Here is a 7,224-nt window from a genome sequence, read left to right on the forward strand (position 1 = left end):
CACATCGCTCCTCTGCTCCGCTCTCCTTTGCTGTGCTCTCTTCTGCTCCGCTCTCCGCGCTGCTAAGCTCCCCTGCTCCCCTTCAGTGGCAGAGCGGAGCCCAGCGACAGCCCCGCTCGCTCCCTGCCCTCTGCAGTCTTAAAGCAGCACCAAGTCTCCGCGGTGGAAAAAAAAACCCAAGACCAATAGAAGAACGCAGCGGAAGATCCTGCCTTTCAATAGTTGGCTGAACTGCGGCCGTTTGGCATCAGCTGAGTTGTATGTGACTAATGTGGTGACACGTCGGGTGGGGGGACCGGAGGAGGGGGCCCTTCTGGAAGGTCACAGCCCTGACAGGAGAGCGCAGCCGGGGATGGACTGGGAGTCTGCAAAACCGAGAGGGGGAAAAACATCAACACTGCCCGCTGCTCACACAGCTCCTGATACAGTTCAGCCATTCATGTGTTTCTTTTTCTGTGGTAACAAATTCTTCCCCCCTGTAGAGAGACTGTAATTTACTCTTTCTCTACCTAAAGCATTTTCTGCATCTATTCTTTCTTTCATGATGTGAAGGCTGGTCTAACAAGGAAAAGGAAAAAAAAAAGTGGAAAAAATATTAAATGAAGACAGCTAAAAAAAATAAATCAATATCATGAAATACATAACAGCATTAGGGCTACTCTGAGTTAAAGCCATAAGATGAAAAGCAAACACAATAAAGCCCTAAAGCATCTCAACCCACAGAACCCCTGTGTGGTACCAAGCAGGATAACCTCCCATTTGGGGGTCTTCATAGGACATCACAGTACTGTAGGGGTTGGAAGGGACCTCTAGAGATCATGGAGCCCACCCCCCAACATCATTAATTTAAAAATACATAAACAAACAAACATTATGTAGAAACAGAGGTAGCCATCCTGACAACACTCAATCTTGTTTCTCCACAATGGAACCCAAGAATGGATGCCCCTCAGTAAGGCACTGGGTGAACATAAGCAGAGAGCTCAGCAAGACAGCCTGACAGGAAGGAAAATCAGTCTGGAGCTGTTTCTAAAGACATAATAGAACTGACCAAAACGCCCTTGCAAAGCCCCATATAAGGCCCTTCATTCTAATTCTTGAGAAAACCAAAGTCACAACTGAAACATGGTGAATTCCATCACGGATGCACTCTGCACCACCACATTTTGCCTGGGATGTCAGCCAGAAGGCACTGAAGCCCCAAAGTCAGAGAGATGAGACCCTGGCCAGGCAGGGAGAGCTGTTCATAGTTGCCCTTAAGGCAAAAATGTAACCAGGAAAGTCATTCAGTGAGAAAGAATAGCTGACACTGCTAGAAGAACATGAAATAAATACATAAAAATAAAAGAAAAATAAAGAAGTACAAATGTATTGAGAGAAGAAGGAAAAAAAAACGAGGATGTTTACTTTTACCAGGAGTGAAGTTCTGTTAAAAATGACAATTGTTCTCATCTCTTTGCTTATAAGAGAGCTAGTGAGAAGCAGAAATGCCTAAGTATTCGTCAGAGTATTTTGGAGAAGGTCATGCAGCTTTTTCAGAATTGCTTTGTTTTCCATTTTGAAGCCCAACAAGCTTTGAGATGTAATGTTATGCCACGCAGAATAAATATACCTTCTCATACCTTTCTACCTCCTTTACTCATCTGCATAACTCTGGAAGCCTTTGACAAATTTCAGTTTCATTTCAAGAATTCTCAAGTGAATTTCTTTAAGTTTTAGGATATTTAAAGCACTAACAGCAGACAAGAAAAGCCTAATTGGTTCTTCTGTGGTTCTGAAAGGCAAGGAACCAACTTTCAGTGGGTTTAGGACTTTTTTTTTTTTTAAAAAAAAAAACATCAGCCAACCAACTAGACAGTATATTCATACATAGCTCTGAGCTAGATTTAATGAAGGGAAGGCTGGACACTCTATAGCACGAAAGCAGGGTTCACTAGTTCTGCTGCTCAGCAAATAAATTGACTGAAACCAAAATTAAACAATCTGTCCAAGTGGAGAAATGGGACTATATGATAACTTCCACCCAGAGTACATGCAGTCAGTCAGAATACCATCTTTCAAGTCTGGAAAATCAAGTATGACCCAGCTTCAGGGTTACTTAGGGTCATCAACCCAGGAGAATCCATTCTACGGTTTTCTATCTGAATAAAACAAGCAATACGATCCAGATTAGATGGATTGAAATTACTGAGTTATTCCTAAACTGAATTCAAATAGTTTTCCAGCAAGATAACTCATTTAGAATTTGCACATAATTACATATTCTCTGGGAAAATAATAATAACCCCACGCAATGATAGCTGTAACTGCGATTAAGGACCAAAAATCTTACATCAGCCTTAAATTAAGTTCTTAAACCGGCTTTAGATCTTGTACTGGTTGACTGCATCAAGTTGATCATCCCTACTCTCTAGCTTTCTGCAGCTACCACACAGACACTTTGAGGATGACCTCTTGAAGTTAACAAAGGCATATCAGCAATGTACACCAGCCAAAAATCACCCTGACTGTAACTCAAACACTTAACATTATACTGCAGAAAGCACAAGCAGAGGACTGCTGTATTATGACCTCAAAAAAAAAAAAGCGCATCTGAGCCATCTAGTTCCAAAGGAGCATCCAGAACATGAGCATACTTTTGGGCAGTTCTGGCCTTACACGTTAAAGATGTGCTGTATCCTCAGCCACCAACGTAAGTATTTTAGAGAAATACCATTAGCACAATCATTCTGACATTGACCAGCCCAGCCACTAACTTCCAGTTGAGCTAACTTGGAAATTGCTAAATGGCAAGATCTGCAAACCAGTTTTGGACTGTATATACATCACACTCTCATATTTAGCAAGAAGGCATACAAGAAACAATCACAGGCTCCGGACATCACCTGGTCCAACCACCTGCTCAAGCAGGGCCATCTAGAGCATGTTTGGCGATGATCGTGGCTTTTGAATATAGCCAACATAGGAGACTCCACAACTACTCTGGTTAACCTGTTCCAATGTTTAACTGCCCCTACAGTAAGAAAATATTTTCTTGTTTTAAGATGGGTTTTCATGTTTGTTGTTTTTTTTCAGAGAGATGAATATTTCATGTTTTGACATTGAAAGAGGAAATATCTGGAACAGGAAGTATCAGGTCCACAACTTCTGTATTTAGTCTTGCAGGAAAATTTAAAAAAAAAAAGATATAATGGTCTGTCTACTATAAATTTTTATTGATTTGGATTTTTAAAACACAGGAATATTCCAAGGAGAGACTGGGCTGGAGCAGCAGCAGTAACTGGTTCTATTCAGATTATGGATGGTTTCATAGGCTTTGGGCTTCAGGGACCTCGGCCTGCCACTGAAACATTCAATTATCAAAACAGAACCCCTCACTCTCACTCAGGATGTACAAACTGATCTGCAACTTCAGCTTTGAAAATAGTTTAAGAAGTACCTGAGGGATGAGAGAAGTGAAGGGACAGAAGAAGTGAAGAGAAAGCATGGTGAGAGAGCAAGTTCTCAGTGAGAAGACCTGGGAGAAAGAAAAAAAAAAAAAATTGAACGTGCACGAAACAAGATTCTAAATGACCAGTTCACTCCAGTTTCTGGAAGAGATGATACGTTGGCTCAGTTATTTCTCAGTTTCTAAATCATTCTGTATCTCCTCATTTATGATGCCTTTTTTTTGACTGTAGCCTTCTTAACCACACTCTTTTAGCACAGTTATCAGAAAGAAGAATATCAGTCAGTAGTTCACAGACCAGGTAAAAATAATTGATAGGGGCTGTCATCCAAGTAAACCAACTGTATTAAATTTAGTTATGATTTGCATTTTAATAACATCTTTTTCAGTTTAATTCTACTGAAAAGGGAGTTGTAGCCCCAGTTAGCTTAAAAACAAAAACACAAAGCAGAAGCGTATCACCTTGAGATAGCAATAGTAAAGAAACAAAGCCTGGAACATTTTAGTAAGCAATTATTTTTCTCCTTTCAATAAAAATATGAAGAGGAGCATACATAAAGGATTTGTGTATATTTGGCCAAAATATGTAGGTTGTTCTGAAAGTAATGCCTCCTATTTATTTCCATGGAAACTACAACAGGTACAAAAACATAATAGCACTTTATTAATAGAGTAAATTCTCAGATATTAAACACTATTTTTCAATATAGTCAGCACCATTAGCTACTCAGTGCATCTTTCATCAGTCCAAACAGATGGAAGTCAGAAGGAGCCAAATCTGGACTCCATGGTGGGTGTCCAGCCAAGGCTAACAATGTGCTCCACAGTTTTCAAACTGGTACGGCGCCTGGCATTATCAAGTTGCAAGAGAAATGTTATCTCCTCTGCCCTCACTCTGGAAGTTCGAGCATTCAGCCTAAGCATTGCAATGCAGTCATTAGATTTTATGGTTTGTTAGGGTTCCAGAAGGATCACCCTTTCATATTCCAAAAGACTGTGTACATCACTTCACTCACTGAGGGCTGCATCTTGAACTTCTTCCATGAGGAATTCACATGTCACTACTCCACAGACTGCTGTTTTGACTCTGGATCATAGTGGTGACACTATATCTCATCACTGGTAGTGATGTGATCCAGGAAACTGTCACCTCCAGCCTCGTATTGGTTCTATAGGCCCTGGCAAACTTTCATATGGTGCTCTTTCTGTTCCTCTGTGAGCATTTGCTGGACCCACCTGGCACAAACTTTGCAATATTACAACATTGCCACTGTGATTTCCAATGCATTGAAGCTGATAGTCACCTCTATACAGTTGTAATCTGCTGAGTCACATGGAGGAGCTGATTGAGATGCTCTTCATTTCATGGTGTGACAGCTGTGCACGGCTGACCAGAACATGACTTGTCTCTCACATCGTCACCACTGCTGAAATGCACCACCCACACCTCACTGTGCTCACATTCACTGTTTTGTCCCCATCAGTGTTCAGCAAGCACTGATGAATGTCAGTGGGTGCCATCTTTTCCACATGGAGGAATTCAGTGACACACCTTTACTTCATTCACACTTCTATGTCAGATGCCACTGTGTCAGGCTGCTCCTCTGCTGCCATATGTCACATGGCAACAAAACGTAATGGGATATTGGCAGGAAGGTTCAACCTCTACTACAACATCCACCTCTGACATCACGGGCCAACATCATAAAATAGGAGGCATTACTTTTGGAGCAGCCCTCTTAAATACCATTCCCAAAGCATTCAGCTCTCAGCTTCTTTCCAAATCAAATCTATTCTAAAGCTGAATGCAAGCTTGTACAGCTCTTCCTCAAATTTTCTGGCGATTCAGATCTTTGTTACTAGAGTCATTATGAAGTAAGATGCAATCAAAGAGTGATAAAAGGACCAGGGGGTTAAGAGGAGAAGAAAAGCAGGGGTGGGAAACCCTTTCAGTCATTTCCATCAGTCTGGAAGTAGGAGAATCAAAAGCCTTGTGAGAACAGGTTTTCCTCACAAGACTTCATGCCCGATTTGATACTAGTAAGATTCAGATAAATGTTGAATGCTTGTCAAAACCAATTGCTAAACCTTCTGATGTTCACTGGCTACCAAGCTTCATGCTTATATCTATAAGCTCACGGTCAGCCATTTTTATCAGAACAAGCTGCAAAAATTAAATATTTTCCTTGAGACTCCTAAGAATTTAAAAGCAATTTCTAGTTCTCTAAGTGCTATTATGAAGATACTCACTGAAATGCTGTTTATTACTATGAAGCTGGGAATACTCAAGACGGCCAAGAAATCATACACAATTTTTTCTAAGAGGCACCAATAGAATACACGCTATCTAGTCCACCCCCTAAAATATTAGGGGTAAGTACAGTCTGCTTCCTAGGTTTCATCAGAAGCCATTGACAACTCTAAACTGATAATGTGCAAGAGTACAGTTATGTGGCAAAAATGTGCTCTCTCGCCTGACCTGTCCTTACAGCGTGCACACAATTAACCATTCAGTCTTGGTATGCAGCAGCTCACAAAACACCATAGACCATTTCTACCTACTAAGCTCAAAAACAAAACCAATATTTTTTTTCCTGCTTGCAGTTACTCTTTTCTCCTGCAGCTCATTCCTAGGGTGTTCCAGCAACATTTGGAAAACATGAACAAGCAAGCCAACCCCTAAAGTGGCTCTGTGAACACAGAATCAGTGGGGAAAATAAAGAATTTTCTAATGCCTTCAGGAACTTGGAGTCAATCTCTCTTCTCTGCTCAGGTGAACATTTATATACACATAGATGCAATGACATAACTATGTTTTTCAAATTGAAACTGATCAAAACATTATTAGAGAGAAGGAGAAGAGAACCCGACAGAGACATTTCTTAGAAAACCATGCTATGGCAAGGTATGGAAAAATCCAATCTGTGGGAAGGATTTTAACACAGTGTGTGTGATTCATGTTTTCTTCAGAGAATACCAGACTTTTCTATTTAAAACAACATAAATACACAGGGCAATGATTTTTTTTTTTTTTTTGCCTTGTATAATTCTTTTTGCATTCCACCTTACAAACAATCAGAAAGGTAAGATTTTTACCCATTTAAAGGATTGACAGCCAAAATAATTTTCTCTTACAGAGGGGGGAAGCTAGGAAAAATAATTATTTAATATTCATATATTCATACAGATCAGTTTGTTCCTATGATAGAAACGACTGGGCGTGTAAGATCACTACAGATAAAAGCTGGGAACACAGTACGCAAGATATCAGAAAACAGTCTAGGGTGAAAAAATAGGCTTGTAGAAGGGCAAAAGGCTTCTTTTGGTACTAATTGGTTCTCATAAGGGAAAGTAGTCTAACATGACATACAAGCAATGTGGCACTGCTGATAGCCATTTAAAAGTCTGAAGATGAACTGAAGTTAAACCCTTTATGTGCCTGATGTATGTATAACAAAAAGACATTAAAGATCAAAGCATGAAATGATTTTAGTGCCAAGATATGATGGAATGAATTGCATATATTGAAATCATCGGCACAGCTATGCCATACAGTACATATCATAATGTTCTAGCATAAAATGGCTGAGTCAAGAGTGCTATTTCACCTTCCAATCTGATTTCTGATTACTTGGATTAAGAGTCATAGCTTTTTCCAAGAGATATAGGACTACTCTGAGTTTAAATATGGGCATGTACATATACAGAGATGTTTCTTATTAAAAAATGGAGGAGGGGAAGGGGAGAAGGAAACCTTAAGTATTGCAACTTCCAAG

Source organism: Numida meleagris, chromosome 1 (assembly GCF_002078875.1).
Source record: "Numida meleagris isolate 19003 breed g44 Domestic line chromosome 1, NumMel1.0, whole genome shotgun sequence".
Classification (NCBI taxonomy): Eukaryota; Metazoa; Chordata; class Aves; order Galliformes; family Numididae; genus Numida; species Numida meleagris.